At 43.6% G+C, this 24,807-nt stretch overlaps 1 protein-coding gene across 1 annotated transcript in view; it reads right to left on the reverse strand.

The window, feature by feature from the left end:
* Window positions 1-24,366, reverse strand: part of LOC124711444 (UDP-glycosyltransferase UGT5-like) — a 151,782-nt gene extending 127,416 nt beyond the window's left edge. Inside the window, exon 1 of the mRNA XM_047241522.1 lies at window positions 24,254-24,366. The gene's annotated coding sequence lies outside the window, so the exon portion shown is untranslated. The remainder of the gene's footprint in view (window positions 1-24,253) is intronic.
* Window positions 24,367-24,807: the final 441 nt, after the last annotated feature.

Consider the following 24,807-nt stretch of genomic DNA (forward strand, 5'->3'; position numbering starts at 1 on the left):
GATCCGACTATGAAGGTTTTAAGAATGACAAATCGACTGGTGAAAGCGTCTTCATTTGGCTCCGACGATAAGAAGCTGCTTTGTAAAACAGAAGCGTACCCACCTAGACTTTATGGCTTACCCAAAGTTCATAAACCTGGGATGCCGGTTAGGCCAATTGTCAGCGCTATAGGTGGCCCAACACAACGAGTTAGGTAGACACCTTGCCTCAATGCTGCAGCCTTATGTTGGTAGGACGGACAGTCATATTAAAAATTCAGCTCATTTCATTGACAAGTTAAAGGAAACGAGCGTGAGCCCTGATGATATCCTCGTCAGTTTTGACGTTGTGTCGTTATTTACCATGATCCCGGTAAACGAAGCTATCTTATGCATAGCGGATATTTTTCCTACCGATATTGTGGCATTATTCCGACAGCGCCTCACCACAACCTACTTTCAATACAATAATAACTTTTATGAACAGATTGACGGGGCGGCTATGAGCAGTCCTCTCAGTCCTGCTGCGGCTAATTTATTTATGGAGACTTTTGAACAACGAACGTTGCAGACTGCCAGTAAGAGACCAGCCAGATAGTATCGCTATGTCGATGACACGTTCGTAGTATGGACACACGAAGCAGAGGAGTTGGATGCCTTCCTGACACATTTAAACAGCATAAATCCGAAAATCCAATTCACTATGGAGACGGAAAGGAATGGGCAATTGAATTTCCTGAATGTGTCTGTGATTAAACGACGGGACGGAACGTTGGGCCATAAGGTGTACAGAAAACCCACACATACTGATCGTTATCTACATAGAGATTCAAACCACCACCCTAGACAAAAAAGAGGTGTAATGAAAACTTTGGTACACAGGGCGTACAAACTTTGTGAACCTGTTTATTTAAAAGATGAGATTGAACATCTGCGGTCAACTTTCGTGAAGAATGGCTATTCTAGCAAGGATATAGATCGAGCACTTCCCTCTAGGCAGAGAATCAGGAGTAACGACGAACAACAGTCGCCCAAGGGCAAAGTTTTTCTTCCGTTCATTAGTAAGGTCACAGATCGCATTGGGAAAGTTTTAGGCAAGTATGGGGTGGAAACTATTTTCAGACCTACTAGGAAAATAAAAGAATTTTTAAGGTCGGCAAAAGATGCACGACACACTTTGGCTACACCGGGGGTGTATAAAATTCCTTGTAGTTGTGGTCAGCTTTACATCGATACCACAAAGAGAAGTGTGAACACCCGTCTTGTTGAACATAAGAGGAATTGCCGCCTGGGTCACACGGATAAATCGGCCGTAGCGGAACATGTTTACCAGGAAGGTGATCATGAAATAAAATTCAGGGAGACGAGCGTCATATCAAAAACCTCGCATTATTATGCACGCTTGTATAGAGAGGCTATCGAGATTGATAAACATCGTAATAATTTTAACAGGAAAGACGAAGGTGTTAAACTGGATAAAATTTGGATATCCGAGTTGCACCGCAAGCGTGACGATCGATTACTTTCAATCGAGAATGTTGGCATTACCAGAGACAATCTCATAGCCGACGCCACGTGATCGACAGTGGTGCCCTCTGTACTGCCTATATAATCAGCGCTTTCTCGAGTTCTCTTCACAGTTCGCCGCTTTACCTCCGAGGATGTCTCCCGCAGTCGGAGACGAAACGTTAGGAGAGAGTTTTATACTTCGACCACGGCCTATCAGCCCCGAAATTTTAAGTGATAATCAACTACTACTGCCTTTAAAATACATTTGCAATCATCATGTGTATAACACCTATACAACTAAAAATACTACAATATCTATTGAATAAATTAGCTGTTTTACGTAATTATTTGCAGAAAACCACCCTCCAAATGTTCTCTCAAATCACGGCGAGTCACATTAGTGTACCTACGTTCTCTAATGATTTTACACACTGTGGTGTAGCGTTAGTCAGCCTTCACACAGTTACCTTCCCTTACGCGACCTTGAACGCAGTCGCCTGATATCAGTAGTAATATGTTTGAGCCTCATCGTCGTTTCACGTGGATTGCAGAGAGGCACGAGTCTGAATCGCTCCAACCCCAGTGAGCCGCGGTGCCATTGTGTTAGTGGACTGTTGTGTCTGACGCCCCTGGCTCAGGTGTAGTATGAACTATCCCACTTGCGGCCCCATTGCCAATATCTATGAGGAAGAGTTGTTATCTGTGGGTTGTGCCCTTAAGCTGGGTTTACACTAGCAAGTCGCTTGCAGAAGTTATTACTGCAAGTTATTGCTAGCCACCTGCAGCTGTGTTTACACAGCAGCGGAAGAGTTAAGCAGGATACTTGCGCAAGTTCTTTGGCAAGAAACTTGCGTCAACAACTTGATGATACTGTTTACATATGCTTGCAGTACCACTACGAGTGACAGCCGATGTGTAAAATGACAAGTAGGCGGGTAAGATATGCTGCAGCTCTTGTAATTGTAATGGAAAACGTGAAAAACAAAAACAGAAGTATTTGGGTTAGAGAGAACATAATGAGAAGATCGCAAAATGGTGCCTATAATAAGCTTTTGCAAGAACTTAGTATCGATAGTATGGATACTTTTGAAAACTTTTGCAGAATGTCCTCAAATGCTGTGGAGTATTTGTTGGTGTTATTAGCGCCCGTCATATCAAAACGAGACACAAACTTCCGTACTGCTATTTCAGCAAAGGAACGTTTGCCAGTCACTCTATGATTTATAGCTACCAGTGTGCTACGAATAAAATAGGTATTTCATTTATTTATGTGAAACATACAACCAAAAAAAGTATGAATTTTGAAATCTTTTCTTTGTAGGAGACTCATACAGGTCCCTAATGTACATGTTTCATATTCCCGTCAGCTCGATTTCTCTAATCGTACCCGATGTATGTAGAGCCATTTTTAACGTCTTGCGAAGGGAAAATTATTTTAAGATATGTGAAAACACAGCAATGAAATTAATTTTTTATTGAAATAAACTGCATTTTCCAGAATGATATGCTTATAAAAATGTTTTTTTTTCTAATGCTCATAAAGTGGAAATTGACAAGCTAATTAAATAGAACATGTAATAATTACACATCGTCTTTTTCTAGACTCCTAAAACAACAAGCGAGCGGATGTAGGTGGCAAAGGGGTTGTCTCTTCAAGTTATGCTACTTTCTATGTACTTCTTTCGCAGATGGGTCGAATATCGACGAGATTTCATTTAATGCGCTCATCTTCTTCACGCTATCCTTACAGTCTCGGTTATGCACGTTCCATATTTCTGGATAGCTCTCCACGGCTTTAATGAAATGTTCTGTAACCTGCTTCATCCATTCCAGTTTCTCCTCCAGTTCTGAAATTTGTTTGCATGTAATACATACGTAAGCTGGTTGCATAAAATTAAGTCACCACATAGAGTAAAATGTTAAATATGAGTGTTATGCAGACGACATACTTACTATAACTTGCACTTCCTACTTGCAGGAAATAGAAATAAATCTTAAAAGCTGCAAGTTACTTGCAGATACTTCTTGCGTGGTGTTCACACTGGAAGCGGAAAACATGCAGCAAGTCACTTCCGCAATAAATTGCTACGGTCGCAGGTCGACTTGGCGATACGTTTACACTCGCAAATCGCGCGGCAAGTGCTTCCGCGCAAGTACATTGCTGCAATAACTTGCTAGTGTAAACCGAGCATTAGAAGGTCTCTGTTGATATACGGGGCTCGAGGGCCCGACTAGGGGGCACGGAGTTCGGGGATTGGCGGTAGCGTCGCGACAAGAGGTGGTCACGAGATTCGAGTGGCCGAAGCCACGAGCTACGCAAGGGGAGCCTTCGCAGAGCGAAGATACCAGAGTATTTCACCGGGGTCAGCGTCGACTACAAGCAGTAGGCCGACATCCCGTCAGTTGGTTGGCAACATTCGTGTCGGACGACCGCTCGTGGCCTGGCTGCCCTCTCCTACCTGCCTTTCATCGGCACCACTCAGTAACCGCCGCGACACACCGTGGATCCATGGAACTTGGTTCAAATGGCTCTGAGCACTATGGGACTCAACTTCTGAGGTCATCAGTCCCCCAGCACTTAGAACTACTTAAACCTAACTAACCTAAGGACATCACACACATCCATGCCCGAGGCAGGATTCGAACCTGCGACCGTAGCGGTCTCGCGGTTCCAGACTGCAGCGACTGGAACCGCACGGCCACTTCGGCCGGCTCTATGGAACTGCATGCTGATAAAGGGGAGTAACATTCTGTAATCCTCGTGGTGATTTGTGTCATTGTCTACCTGGCCTCCTTATTATTTTCTGGTTTGTACCCGACCCTTAGAGTTACTCAGTCGGCTCTTGGGTCGGAAATATAGGCCGTAGAATTGTACTAAGACACTAGTTATCGTTTAAAAATTTTTCCCGCTATTATATTGCCTTTCCTTATTATTATTTACTGGTTTGTACCCGACCCGTGGCAGTTGACCTCAAATAGCGAAAAGTGTGAGGTCATCCACATGAGTGCCAAAAAGAACGCGCTAAACTTCATTTACACGATAAATCAGTCTAATCTAAAAGCCGTAAATTCAACTAAATACCTAGGTATTACAATTACGAACAATTTAAATTGGAAGGAACACACACAAAATGTTGTGGGGAAGGCTAACCAAAGACTGCGTTTTATTGGCAGGACACTTAGAAAATGTAACAGACCTACTAAGGAGACTGCCTACACTACGTTTGTCCGTCCACTTTTAGAATACTGTTGCGCGCTGTGGGATCCTTACCAGATAGGACTGACTGAGTACATCGAAAAAGTTCAAAGAGAGGCAGCACGTTTTGTATTATCACGAAATATGGGAGTGTCACAGAAATGATACTGGATTTGGGATTGACATCATTAAAAGAAAGGCGTTTTTCGTTGCGACGGAATCTTCTCAAGAAATTCCAATCAACAACTTTCTCCTCCGAATGCGAAAACATTTTGTTGACACCGACTTACACAGGGAGGAACAAAAATATGTTCAAATGTGTGTGAAATCTTATGGGACTTAACTGCTAAGGTCATCAGTCCCTAAGCTTACACACTACTTAACCTAAATTATCCTAAGGACAAACACACACATCCATGCCCGAGGGAGGACTCGAAATTCCGCCGGGTCCAGCCGCACAGTCCATGACTGCAGCGCCTCAGACCGCTCGGCTAATCCCGCGCGGCTAGGGAGGAACGATCACCAAGATATAATAATGGAAATCAGAGCTCGTACAGAAAGATATAGGAATTCATTCTTCCCGCGCGCTATAGGAGATTGGAATAATAGAGAATTGTGAAGGTGGTTCGATGAACCCTCTGCCAGGCACTTAAATGTGATTTGCAGAGTATCCATGTAGATGTAGACCCTCAGAGTCTTACTCGGTCGGCTCTTTGGTGGTTGTGAATATAGGCCGTAGTATTGTACTAAGACACTATTTGTCATTTGAAAATTTGTCCCACCATTATATTTCCTTTTTGGTTTACACCCGATCATTAACGTTCCAATGAATGAGTTCCAGGTTGTAAATACAGCCGGAACAATTGTACTAGGGCACAGGTTGCCGTTAAACAAAACAAGGGCCTTGTGGTTAGAATTAGATGTTAACTGGTTCAATTCTTTAATTATAATTAAATTTCTAAGTCATTAGTTATAATCTGAACAACCTATTGTACTAAGCTGTGCGTTGCTGTATTTGACTGAGTTATTATTGGTGAATTTTAGCTGGATCTTATGGTTCCGCCGTGTGAGTTCTCTTGTAATAAGTGTTCACAAGGAATGTTTTAAAATGTTCCTTCAGAGCGATCTCAATAACTGACAATCAGTTTAGCTTTGAAAATATTAACAGCCAACCAGTTGATGGTTGGAGTGCTGACACCTAAGTTTTCAGGTAGTCTGCGTAACCAGTTATGTTGGCCACTAATGCGGTATATACAGGGTGTTACGAAAAGGTACTGCCAAACTTTCAGGAAACATTCCTCACACACAAAGAAAGAAAATATGTTATGTGGACATGTGTCCGGAAGTGCTTACTTTCCATGTTAGAGCTTATTTTATTACTTCTCTTCAAATCACATTAACCATGGAATGGAAACACACAGCAACAGCAACAGCGTGACTTCAAACACTTTGTTACAGGAAATGTTCAAAATGTCCTCCGTTAGCGAGGATACATGCATCCACCCTCCGTCGCATGGAATCCCCGATGCGCTGATGCAGCCCTGGAGAATGGCGTATTGTATCACAGCCGTCCACAATACGAGCACGAAGAGTCTCTACATTTGGTGCCGGGGTAGCGTAGACAAGAGCTTTCAAATGCCCCCATAAATGAAAGTCAAGAGGGTTGAGGTCAGGAGAGCGTGGAGGCCATGGAATTGGTCCCCCTCTACCAATCCATCGGTCACCGAATCTGTTGTTGAGAAGCGTACGAACACTTCGACTGAAATGTCCAACTCCATCGCGCATGAACCACATGTTGTGTCGTACTTGTAAAGGCACATGTTCTAGCAGCACAGGTAGAGTATCCCGTATGAAATCATGATACCGTGCTCCATTGAGCGTAGGTGGACGAAACTAAAATGAGCTCTAACATGGAAATTAAGCGTTTCCGGACACATGCCCACATAACATCTTTTCTTTATTTGTGTGTGAGGAATGTTTTCTGAAAGTTTGGCCGTACCTTTTTGTAATACCCTGTATAGGGATCGTGTCAACCCATCCAGCATCAACTACAGCCTGAAGATGGCGCATTGAAGCGCCAGAACTGGTGGCTTCAAAATAAATGAAATCATAAGGAAGGATGTAGGCGTTTCATTTTCTGTCAATAGTAAACGGCCGACGTCCCCAAGATCTCCTGTCAAAAGGATGGACATACAAAAACTTGGTTGTGCTATGGTTCCCGGACTTATCTGCTCTTGATATGCTCGGATCCTCGGAATTGTACGGATGATTTTTTTCGGAGAAATTTGATGGTACGTCGGCAGGCTCATAGACTTTACACACATACTTGAATAATCGATTGCTTGCCACCTTCCCCAATGATTGCACAATTCCGATGGAATCTTATCTATCCCTTTTGACATATGTGACCTCAAATCTTCCGGAACTCTTACATTTGGACTAATACTAGATCCCCTGTTTGATCTAAAACGACTCCAGTTTCTACTTATATCCATTCGGCAGACAAGTCGTATCTCATAGAGGCTTTCAATGTACTTTTGCCACCTATCCGTTCTCGGTTCTGCGAGTCACAATGGTATTCCCGTTGCACTCTTAACGCACCACCCTAACTTTTAATATTTACTGAATGTTGTTTTTACTTTTCTATATGCTAAGTCAGGTCTTCCGGAGACCATTTCTTTTTCGATTTCTTCACATCTTTCCTGCAGACATCTCGCGTTGGCAGCTCCACACTTTCTATTTATGTCATTCCTTAGGGATTTGTATTGCTGTGTTCCTGTCTTTCCCTGAACATTTTTGACCATCCTGCTCCTGTCGATCAGCTGAAGTACTTTTATGCAAGGTTTCTTCGCAGTTACCTTCCTTATACCTATGTCTGACCGCCCACCATTTGTGACTGTGCTTTATAAGAGATGTCCATTCCTCTTCATCTGAACAGCATACTCTGCATGCTCTGTAGTCTCCTAATCATCAACAACGATGCTTTTCTGACCAAATTTTTAGCGAAAAATATTAAAGTGAATGCTACATAACCCGAACAATCATTATTATACTGTGGAAAGGTTTAACTCGTTTCTGTCGGTAAAATCAGTTTAAACTTTCATAGCAGTTAAAGCCGCACTAGTTACTATGTGAAGATAGAAGGTAGCATATTTCTGATTGCGTTCATTGGCATTTTGTAGTGAAGTCATGTGCTGGATATTACGTTGTCACCACGCTCTGGTACCCACTAAAAACAGTACAGTATGCGAATAATTTAACTATTTCTCCGTGAAATGCCAGAAATATACCGGTGATCAAAAAGTCAGTATAAATTTGAAAACTGAATAAATCACAGAATAATGTAGATAGAGAGGTACAAAACTGACACACATGCTTGGAATGACATGGGGTTTTATTAGAACCAAAAAATACAAAAGTTCAAAAAAGTTCGACAGATGGCGCCTCATCTGATCAGAATAGCAATAATTAGCATAACAAAGTAAGACAAAGCAAAGATGATGTTCTTTACAGGAAATGCTCAATATGTCCACCATCACTCCTCAACAATAGCTGTAGTCGAGGAATAATGTTGTGAACAGCACTGTAAACCATGTCCGGAGTTATGGTGAGGTATTGGCGACGGATGTTGTCTTTCAGCATCCCTAGAGATGTCGGTCGATCACGATGCACTTGCGACTTCAGGTAACCCCAAAGACGGACTGAGGTCTGGGGACCTGGGAGAACAAGCATGACGAAAGTGGCGGCTGAGCACACGATCATCACCAAACGACGCTCGCAAGAGATCTTTCACGTGTCTAGCAATATTGGGTGGAGTGCCATTCTGCATAAACATCGTACGTTCCAGCAGATGTTTATCAGCCAGGCTGGGGATGATGCGATTCTGTAACATATCGGCGTACCTCTCAGCCGTCACGGTATCAGTTACAAAACCAGAATCACGCATTTCCTCGAAGAAAAAGGCCCGATAACGGTAGACGTGGTAAATCCAGCCCACACCATGACTTTCTCGTCGTGCAATGGACTTTCCATGACAGTTCTAGGATTTTCGGTAGCCCAAATCCTGCAGTTGTCGGCGTTGACAGACCCTCAGAGCGTGAAATGAGCTTCGTCTGTCAACAACACGTTACTCAACCAACCGTCATTTTCGCCATCTTTTGCAACGCCCACACCGCAAATGCCCTCCGCTTCACTAAATCGCCAGGTAACAGTTCATGATGCCGATGGATTTTGTACGGATAGCATCGGAGGGTACGCCTAAGTGCCAACCAAACAGTAGTGTATGGTATGCCGGTGCGACGTGCGACTGCACGAGCGCTGACTTCCGCGTGCATGTTTCAAATGGCTCTGAGCACTATGGGACTTAACTTCTGAGGTCATCAGTCCCCTAGAACTTAGAACTAATTAAACCTAACCACCCTAAGGACATCACACACATCCATGCCCGAGGCAGGATTCGAACCTGTGACTGTAGTGGTCGCGCGGTTCCACACTGTAGCGCCTAGAACCGCTTAGCCACATCGGCCGGCTCCCCGTGCATAGACGAACCCGCAACATTCTCCATTTCTTCCTGAACTGTCTCAGCAGCATTACGCCTTGTTCTCGGTCGGCCACTATGGGGTCCATCGTCTAAACAACCCGTGGCTTCGAACTTCGAAATCATTCTCGCCACAGCTGTATTTGTCAACGGACCTTTACCCGTTCGAATCCCCTTCCTATGGCGATAGGATCGTAACGCTGAACTAGAACATTCCTCATTCTGATAATACAACTTCACTAAAAGCGCCTTTTCAGGTAACGTCAACATGCTGCGACTGCTGGCGCATCTGATTCTCTCTCTCATTACAGCTCCTTTTATACACGATTATCATGCGCAGTCACTCACGTTTTGCTGTCCAGCGTCATCTGTCGGACATTTTGTGAACTTTGTTTTTTTTTTTTTTATTCGAATAAAAACCCATGTCATTCCAAGCATGTGTGTCAATTTTTACCTCTCTATCTACATTATTCCGTGGTTTATTAAGTTTTCAAATTTATACTGACTGTTTGATCACCCGGTACATATGCCGAAGGAAGGAAAAAATGAAGCAGCTTTATTCTTTGTCGACGTGAATACTGTTGGGATAAAGCATTCACAGTTTAAGGACTGGGAAGGAAATCACAGTAAAAAGTCTACGCAAGAAGTAGTACAGTGGAATTAAGGGAACCCTACAACTAAATGACAGTGCGAATATCTGAATTCAAGTCCTCCTTAATGAAGGGGGCAACGTTTTAGTAACCACGTCCACGCACGTGCACGCCACAACACATGACTACGCAGGGCATGCTATTTACAACCGCATTTAGCACTCTGGGTCTCCCCCGTGGCTCTGGCACCAATCCAGCTGGCAGGTGATTCGCAGCCCCAGCCTTTCTGCTGAAGGCTATGCAAACGATGTTACTTAAGCGGTGTTAAACCTCTGGTTCTAAGCGGTAGTGGCTCTATGAACACTCAATTCTTAATTGTTAAACAATTTTTCGTTATTTTTTTGTTTTCTCTTTATCACGTTACAAATATCCCACAATTTGAAATGAATTCTGACATTCGACGATTTGCTGTAGTTAGAGGAAGACTGCACTGTAGTTCCTTCTCTAGATTGTCGCACAGATGACAAAATGGTAGATATCGAAATAGACGACAGACGGATAGAGAAACAATTAAAATTGCTCAAAAGAGGAAAGGCCGCTGGACCTGATGGGATACCAGTTCGATTTTACACAGAGTACACGAAGGAACTTGACCCCTACTTGCAGCGGTGTACCGTCGGTCTCTAGAACAGCGTAGCGTTCCAAAGGATTGGAAAAGGGCACAGGTCATCCACGTTTCCAAGAAGGGACGTCGAACAGATGTGCAGAACTATAGACCTATATCTCTAACGTCGATCAGTTGCAGAATTTTGGAACACATATTATGTTCGAGTATAATGACTTTTCTGGAAACTAGAAATCTACTCTGTAGGAATCAGCATGGGTTTCGAAAAAGACGATCGTGTGAAACCCAGCTCGCGCTATTCGTCCTCGAGGCTCAGAGGGCCATAGGCACGGGTTCCCAGGTAGATGCAGTGTTTCTTGACTTCCGCGAGGCGTTCGATACAGATCCCCACAGTCGTTTAATGAACAAAGTAAGAGCATATGGACTACCAGACTAATTGTGTGATTGGATTGAAGAGTTCCTTGATAACAGAACGCAGCACGTCATACTCAATGGAGAGAAGTCTTCCGAAGTAAGAGTGATTTCAGGTGTGCCGCAGGGGAGTGTCGTAGGACCGTTGCTATTCACAGTATACATAAATGATCTTGTGGATGACATCGGGAGTTCACTGAGGCTTTTTGCGGATGATGCTGTGGTATATCGAGAGGTTGTAACAATGGAAAATTGTACTGAAATGCAGGAGGATCTGCAGCGAATTGACGCATGGCGTAGGGAATGGCAATTGAATCTCAATGTAGACAAGTGTAATGTGCTGCGAATACATAGAAAGATAGATCCCTTATCATTTAGCTACAATATAGCAGATCAGCAACTGGAAGCAGTTAATTCCATAAATTATCTGGCAGTACGCATTAGGAGTGATTTAAAATGGAATAATCATATAAGGTTGATCGTCGGTAAAGCAGATGCCAGACTGAGATTCATTGGAAGAATCCTAAGCAAATGCAATCCGAAAACAAAGGAAGTAGGTTACAGTACGCTTGTTCGCCCACTGCTTGAATACTGCTCACTGGTGTGGGATCCGTACCAGATAGGGTTGATAGAAGAGATAGAGAAGATGCAACGGAGAGCAGCGCGCTTCGTTAAAGGATCATTTAGTAATCGCGAAAGCGTTACGGAGATGATGGATAAACTCCAGTGGAAGACTCTGCAGGAGAGACGCTCAGTAGCTCGGTACGGGCTTTCGTTGAAGTTTCGAGAACATACCTTCACTGAGGAGTCAAGCAGTATATTGCTCCCTTCTACGTATATCTCGCGAAGAGACCATGAGGATAAAATCAGAGAGATTAGAGCCCACACAGAAGCATACCGACAATCCTTTTTTCCACGAACAATACGAGACTGGAATAGAAGCGAGAACCGATAGAGGTACACAAGGTACCATCCGCCACACACCGTCAGGTGGCTTGCGGAGTATGTATGTAGATGTAGATGTAGATGAAAGCGTTCACAGTCAATTTTCAGGAAGATCACAGCAATACGCCTGTGTCTCAGGAGAACATGTTTCGTTGGTGATCTTACAAAGAGCTATTTAGGTTTCTGCACTCCGTTTCCTTCAAGTGGCAATGACTGGTAAGCATCAGAACACATACACTGATGACACAATACATTATGACCACCTGCTTAATAGCTTGTCTGCCCGTCTTTGGAACGAAATATATAACTGATTCTGCGTATCACAGATCCGAAAGCTTGATGGTAGGTTTGTGGAGATATGTGGCATTACATGTCTACGCACAGGTCACGTAATTCGCTGATTTTCGTACACGGTGACGGAGCTCCATAGCGAACTACACTCATGCTCATAAATTAAGGATAATTGCAGAATGTGGTGCCACACAACGTTGCACTACACAAAACTGGTGCTAATAGCATAGGCACATAGGGAACACACACAACACGGATATGTACGTCCAAGGTATTGGTGATAAGTTGAGAAAACCGTCCCGAAAGACATGTGCTACAAAACGCCACTGTTTCCTGCACATGTACCCCGACATCAATATGAGATATGATCACCATGCACACGTTGGCACACGGGTTGGCATACTCTGGATCACGTAGTAGAACAGCTGCTGGGGTATAGCCTCCCATGCCTGCACCAGTGCCTGTCGGAGCTCGTGAAGTGTCATAGGGGTTTGAAGATGTCGACCGAGAGCATCCCAGACGTGCTTGGTGGGGTTCAGATCTGGAGAACAGGCAGGCCATTCGCCTGATATCTTCTGTTTCAAGGTACTCCTCCACGATGGCAGCTCGGTGGGGCCGCGCGTTATCATCCATCAGGAGGAAGGTGGGACTCACGGCACCCCTGAAAAGGCGGACATACTGGTGCAAAATGACATCCCGATACACCTGACCTGTTACAGTTCCTCTGTCAAAGACATGCAGGGGTGCACGTGCACCAATCATAATTCCACCCCACACCATCAAACCACAACCTCCATACAGGTCCCTTTCAAGGATATTAAGTGGTTGGTATCTGGTTCCTGCTTCACGCCAGATGAAAACCCGGCGGGAATCATTGTTCAGACTATACCTGGACTCGTCCGTGACCATAACCTGGGACCACCATGTACTATGTTCTTGACAACAGGCTTTGCGGGCTCTGCTGTGACCAGGGGTCAGTGGAATGGACCTTGCAGGTCTCCGGGCGAATAAACCATCTCTGTTTACTCGTCTGTAGACTGTGTGTCTGGAGACAACTGTTCCAGTAGCTGCGGTAAGGTCCCGAGCAAATTTACCTGCAGTACTCCGTTGCCGTCTGGGGGCACTGATGGTGAGATATCGGTCTTCTTGTGGTGTTGTACACTGTGGACATGCCGCACTGTAGCACCTGGACACGTTTCCTGTCTGCTGGAATCGTGCCCATAATCTTGAGATCACACTTTGTGGCACACGGAGGGCCTGTGCTACGACCTGCTGTGTTTGACTAGCCTCCAGTCTCACTAGTATTCTACCCCTCATAACGTCATCAATAAGTGTTCTTTGAGCCATTTTCAATACATCATTAGCACGTCTGAAAACGTCTGCACCGCTGCACCGTACTCTGTTCCAGGGGAATATCGTCCAGACGTATCCTATCCTTTGTCTGCCAGAATTATTATAAACATAACTGATAAAGAAAGGAAAACACGAATTTTGTCACTACTCATGAAGTCTTCCACACAACCTTTAAACGTGAACAATTTCGTAAAAAATTAGTTTTTCTCTAAAACTGCGAAGATGTAAGCCAAAATAGGTATCAATTTTTCTTGTCATGGAATAGCATGAAATTTCGAAGAAGATACCCAAAACTGCTAAGCGCGCTCTCACGTTTATCTCTAAGATTTTTTTCTGAGAGCAATGATGTCCATGGTTGGACTTATCAGCAGATTTAGGTTATCCATACCTTTTACGTTTGCCTTCATCCAAATCCCACATTAGAAGTAATATGTTTTAGTCCATAGTCGAAATTTTTATTTTACCTAGAGGCTGCCTGTTTCGGTACATAGTGCCATCCTCAATTCATCCGCACCTGACACGCACTCGTCGAACACGCTTCCCACGTAAATGTGTGGAATACTATTTGACACAAATACTATTTGACATACCTACTAGCGAAGCGAGCCTGACGACTGCGTGCCAGGGGATGGTCTGAGGACAGAACTGTGCACCTGTAGACTAAAAGACTAAAACATGTTGTTTCTAAGTATATTGGCCGCTGTTACAACCGACAGTATGTCGAGATTATGCAAACGCCAAATATCGCGTGGGGAAGAGGTCCAGCGTTCATCGTAGCTATGACCAATCTATCGGTTAGGGCAAATGAGATTTAAAAGTTTAAGAGGTATGGTAGAATGTAGGGGAGAGGGGGTTGCATAATGCCACAATTACGCGCTTCCAGTATCAACGTATGCTTGCTACAACGATTATTGAAGCAAGGACATTGAATCTTACTTGAATATACTACAATATAAGCACTTAACACCATCCAGTCGTCCTTAAAAATACATTCAACTAAGAAGCTCCACACACTGTGGTGGGTAGAAGACTTCAGCAATAACTTAATGGTTGCAGGTACAAGTGACAACATGATAATCAGTATCGAGTGAACATTTCGGGATGGATAGGTGTATTTTTCTTGTGAGTGGTCTCACTGAAGACTATTCACAGTGGGATAAAATAGTCGACATGTAATTTCAGTGACGGTCTAACAGGCATTATGGAAATTACTGACGTGCTCAAGCTGAGATCGGACCAGCCTGTTACAACTTGTGCACAAAATCGGACGAAAAGGGCATCGAGCGAGCAGAAAAGTGGACAACAGCAGCTGCCAAAGAGGTCCACAGGACCACCATAGCCTGGTAGAAGACAGAGGAGGATAGAGGAGGGTCTCCCCTTCATCAGGGAGCTTTGCTGTATGGTCCATTGACCGATGACTGGAAACGTAACTACGAAAAACGTAACCACAACATTTTATACGTTTTTCTCCAAGCATATTTCTCAAATTGGCAGAAAACATAACTAGAGCACTGTAGATAAGATTTTGAGACGAATTTGATGCCGGCCTTCTGAACTGCATTCTCTATCAGCGATGGTGCGATTTTGCGATATCTTCAAAAGTCTAATTTCGGCCCAGGCTTTTATCTCGATTTTCGTGGGTGAAGAAAATGGCATTTGTTTTAACACTGCACCATTTTGTTAGACTGTAATAGTTTTCGATTGTCTGACATACGATGACAGAAAATATATTCAAAAGGACGTATACAAATCTATTTCGTTACAGGTCCAATAGCAGGGCTTCGCGATTTCCAGCAGATGACAAATGTTCTGGCTACTACGGGTCGTTACACCTGTTGCGGCGATCACAGGGAGCGACGGTGTGGACACAGAAGGATTTCTTGATGACAACAGTGTAAGAAATAAAATTATCTCATCAGGTTTAGCATTAATTTTTATTTTACTTGAAAAAATAACGAATATTTTCATCCGTTCAAAGAGGAATATTTCCTCAAGGTAGTTTCTAGCCAAGGCGAAATGGTCGGCATCGGTTTATTGGGGGATGGAGGATTTCTAGGAAAGTGTATATAATGTAGGAGACGCAATATATAACACTTACGCGAACAATTCTTGAGTACTGTTCGAGTGTTTGGGATCCTTAATAGGTCAGATTAAAGAAAGACGTCGAAGAAATTCGGAGGCATGCTGGTAGCTTTGTTAGAGGTAGATTAGCTCAAACTCGAGTATTACGGAAGTGCTCGGTGACTCAGATGGGATTTCCCCGAGGAAAATCTTTTCGTGAAACATTACTGAGAAAATTTAGAGAACAAGCTTTTGCGTCAGATTGCGTAACGATCTTCATTTTGGCTTGGCTTCCACTGAAGAGTTTGAGTGGAGCGTAGTGTGTTTGATTTGTTACTCACTTAATTACTGTAAGTTTATTTATTTAATGGGGAGCAATAATGATACGTGTTACAAACCGGACACAATGGGAAGGACCAGGCCCCTTTGCTTTTTTTTCTTTTGTCACTCGTTTATTACATCAGAGAAATACACATTTAAGACAAAATTTAACTACATGAAATATTGTTCCCAGTAAAGGTTAATATAAGCAGTGACAAAACTTATTTGTCTTAAGGGTTTCTGCTGGCAACAAATTTTAAGGAGGCAATGTAAGGTTTATACCAATATAGCTCCAACACGTAGCTAGTGATTGAATCACGACACAGACACTTCAACAATTTCGGTAACAAATAAATAGCGTGAATTTGTACTCACAGTAACCAACTAATCAACAGCCTTGCCATTGAATAAGTAGTAGGCCATTTGGAACGAAATGGCAACACCCCGCAACTAGGGGAGTTAATACCAACAGTCTTTAAATGTCTTGCTCCCCATTAAATAAACAAACTTACAGTAATTAAATGAATAACAAATCAAACACACTACGCTCCACTCAAACTCTTCAGTGGAAGCCAAGCCAAAATGAAGATTCCATTAACTGACTAGCACTGAAGTCACACTAAAGCTCATCTCTGTGTTCCCAGACACATATGGGGCAAACTTATACAAGACAAGATTTTGAAGGGAGCACATCAGAAAGACCGGTAGTGGAGTTAACTCGTGCCACTGAAAATTAAGGTACTAGACCGGGGCGCAAGGTGGTATACAATGAGGTTGCCTTAGTACTATACTGCGCTCCAAAATATTAATTCCAATGGCCAATTCAAAATTAAGTACACATAAATCAGCATTAATTAGCGAGGAGTGACACGAGGCAGCTCGAAGGGATGACAAAACTTAATGGAAAAGACAAATGCCGGAAGCGGCAGTAACATCAAACACCCTCTCCGAGTTTTAACCAAGAGTCACTTCCCGCTATACAAGTAAACATTTAACCAAGCACAAGGAAGGAACCCCAAAGAGAAAATTGAAATAAAACCCCCAAAATATTATAAAGGACAGGGAACCCCAACTATTTAAATCTAAAAGAATTAGCTCTCCCCAAAGGCAGTGTAAACGCGAAGGCCACATTTAAGAGGCCACCAAAATTGGTTACAAAAGGTCTTATACATGTGCTTCTTTTCTTTAAAGAAACACAAGGCTGCTTAACTTCTGCTGGACGTGCGGTATGGCTCGTGTAGGATACACCAGGCAAGCAACCCAAGCTAGGCGGTCGCAAGGCACGGTGAGCAAAATCAGGAGAGCAGACAGGCAGGCAGCCAACACATATCCTTCATGCTGAACCGGCAGACCGCGTACAACCAACTCCACGTATACGTGGTTGCTTCCCACCTCGTACCTCGCGGCACCTCAGCAGGTAGCCACTCGCCCCGCAAAAGTGGAAAACAACAAGGCAAGCAAAGATAAGAAACATCGAAGGATCGATAATGGACATCCAAGAGACTGGCTCGCCAGTAACGAGCGCCACGGCTCAGACTAGTATATGTAGTTGAGACGAAGCAACAGATTAGCACAAGTTTATCTGAACATGAAAGATACATCAGCCTAAGGCAACACATCGGGTTAGCGGTGGCGGAGCACCAGGACGAGAGCGGCAAACCTATAGTACTCCGCGATGCCCGCGATTGGCGGAACAACCATTTACCTTGACGAGGAAGATTAGAGAGATGATAGAAATAGCCAAGAGACCGACCAACATGAGTAGAGAAGAACGGTACAGACACCCAGCGACTTGGCTACCAGCAGTAACAGCTCCACGGGGCAACAGCTCTCGCAAAGCAACCCACACAGGCGCCTGAGTCCCCACAGCGGCCGTAAGTGCACAGAGTACTGGCACACCTCAGCCGGCACCAGGCAGCGTGTGAGCAGGGCCACTTCACAACTGCCGCTCGTTCCTCATTTCACCAATGGAAAGACCCCCAACATTCACAGCAGTCATCAAAAAGGATAACTCAATGTACACCGACGAGAGATCGAGAGTGAACTCAACTCGCAACCAGGAATGAATATGCGCAAGGCGCCCCAAATTCAAAGTGGTAATGGATCTATCTTCTTAGTAGCCACGCAGGGTAGTCGCGTGGTATTGGGCACGTTGCCACGGTCCGCGCTGCTCCCCCCGTCGGAGATTCGAGACCTCCCTCGGGCATGGGTGTGTGTGTGTGTTGCCCTTAGCGTAAGTTAGTTTACGTTAGATTAACGGATGACCCCAGCAGTTCAGTCCCATAGGAACTTACCATAAATTTCCAAATTCCTTCTTAGTATGAGTATTCTCAGAATCACTCGACAACACAGAAACACTTATCAAACATGGCACCTTGAGTTATCGGATGAAGCTTCCTGTGGAAGCGTTTCGATCATCTCCATAATCGTCAAATGCCAGCGATGCCTCCAATACAATGACCACCTAAAAGAAAATTGCAGGAACCCAACCGCCTGTCCTCACTACAAGCAAAATCATCTTCACAAACAATGCCCAAACCTTAACTCCCCACATAACTGCAAAACCAGCGACCAGTCTCACATCACTTATTCCCACAAATGCAAATCCAAACCCTCTTCTCAAAACCCTGAGCCGTGCGGAGTGGCCACGCGGAGTGGCCGCGCGATTAGAGGCACCATGTCACGGGTTGCGCGGCTCTTCCCGCCGGAGGTTCGAGTCCTCCCTTGGGCATGGGTGTGTGTGTTGTTCTTAACATAAGTTAGTTTAAGTAAGTAGTGTGTAAGACTAGGGACAGATGACCTCAGCAGTTTGGACCTTTAGAAATTCACACTTATTCGAACAAACACTCAAAAGCCTGAACTCACCATCCACATACGCACAATTACTACACCAAACCACACAAACAACTTTCTCCATCCTCCGTCCACCGTTGAAGACAACATCCGCTCAGTAACATTAATAATTAATACTGCAAACTATACACCCTTTTGAAAACCCCACATCCTACAACAAATAACCCTTGCCACCCGGCCGGCTGCTGTGGCCGAGCGGCTCTAGGCGCTTTAGTCCGGAACCACGCGGCTGTTTCGGTGCAGGTTCTAATCCTGCCTCGGGAATGGATGTGTGAGATGTCCTTAGGTTAGTTAGGTTTAAGTAGTTCTAAGTTCTAGGGGACTGATGACCACAGTAGTTAAGTCGCATAGTGCTCAGAGCCATTTGAACCTTGCCACCCACCCACACCATCTTCCATATGAACACCTACATGACATTCCCAAAATGAAGCTCAGTTCATTTTCTATCCATAACAACCTCTCAAACACATTATTGTTTTATTGAAAATGGATCAGCAGACATACAACATACTATGCCAAAATATTATTTCCCTCCACTCTGATGAACATCGTCTTATCCAGACCCTCCGACGACATGAAATCGATGGCCTCTTTCTCAACGAAAACCTTATCCAACTACTCAATTCCTTATACATGTCTCCTTCCTTACATCTTACAAAGTACTGATAATCTCAATCCTGTTGCCCATGGTGGAGTTGCCATCGTCCTTCTCCAATCACCCATTCTACTCCCCAACTGCTCCTCAATGATCCAACTGATCCCTTCATCCGCGCCATCTCTCCCCTAAAATACATTTTCCTTGCCCCTATCTACACCCAACCTAACCATTCAATCCACTACAATTTCTTAACCCATGTAGTTTGAACCTTTATCACATACATAATCACACCCAACCTTAACTTTCACTCCGGCAGACCCGCCGCAAAACGGCGGTCGCATCAATTTTTTCAACATCCTCAATGGCCACGATATCCATATCCCTGACCACACTTGTCCTGGCATTATGTGTCCCACGACCTCTTGAGGTCCTTCTGCAGATCTCATGCTGTGTGCCAAACCCAATCTGTCTCACTCCTCATTATCCACCCTGACATATCCAGAATTATTCCCATGCAGACTGGAATGTGTACCATGTCCAAATTCATACCGTAATCGAAAGCCAATATTCCAAACTTCTAAATCCTGACGACATCCAAAGTGAGGCTGACTTTCTACAGCACGCCGTCTCGGATGCAATTTTCGATCTTATCTTACTCCGAACTCTCCGTGTCGTCAATGGCGCCGGCTAGCGTCGAGTGATCGCTTTGTTAAGGTTGCCTGTTGGGAGTTGTGAATCCACATATACCTCGTTGGATACGCCAAAGTTCTGGGTGGCCTTGGTTATTACCCAGAAATCAGCTAGTGTTTCAGGCCTAAGGCAAGATGATTGTTTCAAGAGTTCGTGAGCGTGATGGCTCCAGTCTTGCTGGTCTCCTGTATTTAATCAGAGCTCGGACATATGACAGTTCATGAGCAATACCGCATATCTTTTGTAAACAGTGTTCGTAAAAGTTGATGGTTGTTGTGCTATGTAAAAATTTGTGTTGTAGAGTTTTAATGCAGTTCATGTCACGGCAGTATTTTCCATGAATCGATAGTGAGGGATTTATTGGTTATGAGTTTTAAGCATATTGTTTTATTATAGCGCTTTTTCTAAAATTATGGTTGATTGCGTTCTTTTATTTGCTGAGAAAGTTGTGGAGGTGTATGAATGTCATTGTTTAAAATTATAAATGGTCTTAAATTGTGATATCCTGTTGACTGGAGGAGAATTTTTGCTTATGACTATTGTTTCGTTCTTTCGGGGGAGTCGTTGATGTAATAACGGTCCAGTCACATTAATGTGGCCAACTGTTGGAAGCCTTTTGCATTGCGGACGTGTAGGACGGGCGTCAATGAGGTTGTGGAAGGCACCGACAGGGGCCAGCTATGCCAGGTTTCTCAGTTGAGGATCCATGGCGTGAACAGCCCAAACGAGATGGTTGCATAGATTCTCGACTACGCTTAGATCTGGAAATTTGGTAGCCAGGGAGTCCGTTACACACATCTTGGTGTTCTTCGAACCACGAATGTACACTGTGAGCTACGCGATACTCTGTATTGTCCAGTTAGTAGGTACCATCTTGCCGATGTCTTTATAAAACTGCCTGTTACGGCGACCGCCATAATTGCTTGCGTTCTGACCAATAACATAAAAGCTGCTACGCCCGTATTGGTGCATTTCCTGACGTGAGCGTGTATTATAAATGTTGGCTGTCAAATCACGTAGGGACTGTTTACCCAGTAATAAAAGTTTTTGATACTGTATTGCTACGAGTCGTAGTATTAAGAGACACTGGTTATACTCAAAAGTCGGTAGATGAATGGTGAACCCCCCCAGTGGTCATAAAATTATTAACAGTATTGTGTGTGATTCACGAAATTTTGTCACTTTTTCTAATTCCTTTCAGATATTGTCTTGTCATTGAAGTTTCAGAGAATATATACACAATTTTGTCGGTTCAGGCTAATTTGAGAGCAGTTTCTCGTGAATATTAGAGTTTTCAGTTCATAAACAAAGTGGGATCGTGACCAATTGAGAAGTAAAACAAAGAGTTTGGTTTTCCAACTAGAATTTTGGATGACTTCACAGTTCAGATTTTGATAATTATTTTTCATGTGGGTTGAGGTCATCATAGTTTGTGATGTCCTTAGGTTAGGTAGGTTTATGTAGTTCTAGGGGACTGATGACCTCAGCAGTTGAGTCCCATAGTGCTCAGAGCCATTTGAACCATTTTTTTGTAATGGTACATACTGGAAACGAATTAACATCGGTTCCACTTGCGTGTCCGTACACTTAAAAGATACATGCAGTACTATTAAAGCACTCATTCGAAATGTGAAGGACACCAGTGGCTTGGGTGTTGTGACTAAGTGATTGGAATTCTATTCGGCCAATAAACACGACACATTAAGGTGGCTTCCTATATTTGTGAATGGGACAGTAAAGTATATCACGAGATCTGTAGTAGGAGAGAATGGCCTAAGAGGGAAAAACCTATCAGTGAGATCGAAGCACATTGTAAATGAGCGTTTGATTAATCTAGATCACATTTTGTGCCTCCACTGCACATCAAAAGCATTAGAAAAAAACGGAAAATTTTTTCTAGTCCCTGTGCAGACAATTCCAAAATCTATCGACCGCAAAGTTGAAAGAAGGGACATTTCTTGGACTCAATATATGTAAGTCGCTGTCTGCTGAACACTTTGAAAGTACAGTGACGGAAATAGAACAGTAAGCTTGCAGAAGTTTAAAAAATGTTGTGCATTGTCTTCACAGCCAGAATAAGCGGCCTGATTAAAAGGAAACAGTATAAGACCTGCCACAGTCGTTTAAAGAGTTAGGATGCAAGGTCGCCATAAAACTACGTTCTCTAATATCATACTTAGACTATTTTCGGCACAAATTGCGTAACACATCGGAGGAACATGCTGAACGGTTCCATCAAGAACGTAAGCCTCTGGAATGTCGTTATCAAGGTCATTGAGATAAGCATAATGTGTGACTACTGCTGGTGAATGACAGTGACACATCAAACGAAGGACATCAAGGTTTCATTCTCGAAAAAGTGTAAACGGAAGTAATACTTTCACCTGGTAAGTGTCCCAAATCACCATATTTGCTTCTTCTCATTCACATGTCTCTGACGTTATTTTTTTCCACCATCTTATTGCTCCATAACGCCTCCGTCTTCCTGTTATTGCTATCCGATTTCACTGGGTACATATTTCGATGATAATGATCATGATGATGATATGATGATAACGGTGCAAAAATCTTACTTGCTGTAGAGCAACAGGATTCTGATTCATGATCAGCGCAGTCGATTTAGTCGGAGATTCACATTTTCATACAAACCACTGGCCAAAAGTTAGAATTTGTTGAACTACTGTGTATTGCGTACTCCCCAGGTATTTTGTTTTAAATCAGGTATTTTCACAAAGATAAACCTTACATTATGAGAATATAATATTACAGATATGTGTACAATTAATGTAGGTTAATTCTTACAAAGAAGAAGATATCAACCAGCCACTATTAATACTGCTGTTTATTTAGGTAATATTATATGCTCATAATGTAAGGTTTATCTTTGTATTTTAATTTTCATTATGTTATGTTTTTCTTTAAAAACAGTCATACTGTGAAATCAAAGCAATCCGTATATTGTGATATCTCTGAGAGAGAACGTCTCTGACACTGTTGTAGCTGTAAATCTGCAATCTTTGTGATAACTTCACATGTGGCAAATTCTTTTTGTTGTGTGTGTGTGTGTGTGTGTGTGTGTGTGTGTGTGTGTGTGTGTATGTGTGGTGCTTTGCACAATATGGTGATGTATAAATTACATAAGTGCTGGATATATTTTGGAATATTCGAAATTACAATCCTGCAACTTCGCAACAATATCGCGCGGAATTTTCGATGTAAGAACCATAGCCACTTAACCTCACATATTTATTTACTCTGGGGTTCAAAAAAAGGCCCTGAGCACTATGGGAGTTAACTTCTAAGGTCATCAGTCCCCCCGAACTTAAAAATGGTTCATATGGCTCTGAGCACTATGCGACTTAACTTCTGAGGTCATCAGTCGCCTAGAACTTAGAACTAATGAAACCTAACTAACCTAAGGACATCACACACATCCATGCCCGAAGTAGGATTCGAACCTGCAACGGTAGTGGTCGCGCGGTTCCAGACTGAAGCGTCTAGAACCGCTCGGCCACACCGGCCGGCATTTACTCTGTATTTCATCGCTTGGAGGTTAGTTATTTTCACATAGGGCGCTTCTAACACTGTTTTCTACCGTAGGGCAACAACACACAAAAAATACTTCGCCACAGTGGAAGAATAAAAATCGAAAACGGACGATAATGTAAAGTGTATCTTGGAAATCATGTGAACAACCGTCTGATGATGAACTAGCCAGTTCGAAACCGGTGACAGCGCTATTTATCCAAATAAATAGCAGTATTAATAGTGGCTGGTTGCTGACTTCTTCTTTGTATGGATTAACCTACATTCATTAGCATCTATTTTTTTCATCATAATTGTTAACACAAAACTTCCAAATGAGCCTTCCTAAAGACTGAACTTGCGACCTCGCATTCAAGGGGTTCCTTGTCAGGCTGTAAAGGTGTTTCTCATTGTTCTTAAGCAGCGATGAAATGGCACTGAAAATCCGCTGACTAAGCAAGCCCTTCACTTATCTGCGTCATGAACTGGAAACGCGGGGCGAACCGACATCGTCGGAAATGTTCGAAAATATGTACCGGGCAGAGCCTCGCTCTCTCTCCCACGAATTTCTTCCGCGAGCAGGATTTAAGCAAATGGCGGACCAGATCCGGCCAGTTATGGCCGATTCTGTGGAACAACGCAACGATAGTAAATTTGTAGCAAACGATTTTCTTAACCTCCTCAAATGAAACAGACGGACTTATATCGCGCGTTTGTAAGGACAGTAACATGTTCCGGCTAGCAGAAGACCGGCTGCTGGTAGGCTTACCTGCCCGGCTAGAGATGACACACGGAGTTGCCAGCAGCGTCCGCTCCGGCCGGCTTCCGCACACACACTGGCCGGCGGTGCCTCACGGATCGCGAAGTCTTCCAATCCTCTGTGACCGCGACCTCCACCAGTGCGCGAACGGTGCCAAGCGGAGGCGACCGACCTGCCTCACGGCCACGCAAACGCCCGCAGTCTCTGCTCTCCATTCACAACCGCGCGCAGGCGACGGCGGAGCCATTTTTTGAACCCCAGAGTAAATAAATATTTGAGGTTAAGTGGCTATGGTACTTACATCGGAAATTCCGCGCGATTTTGTTGCGAAGTTGCAGGATTGTAATTTCGAATATTCCAAAATATATCCAGCACTTATGCAATTTATACATCACCTATACGGGAACGTTTATGTTGCAACCGAGACAAACGCTAACAGCGCCGAGGAGCACAGCGACTATAGCGTACTGTTGAAAGGTCTCTGTTGGATTCCTTTCATGTTAATTTCTTAAATCTGTTGTCATTTACGGCATACGTTCCACTTCTAAATTTACTGTGGTGTT

The sequence above is a fragment of the Schistocerca piceifrons genome, chromosome 8, assembly GCF_021461385.2.
Source record: "Schistocerca piceifrons isolate TAMUIC-IGC-003096 chromosome 8, iqSchPice1.1, whole genome shotgun sequence".
Taxonomy (NCBI): Eukaryota; Metazoa; Arthropoda; class Insecta; order Orthoptera; family Acrididae; genus Schistocerca; species Schistocerca piceifrons.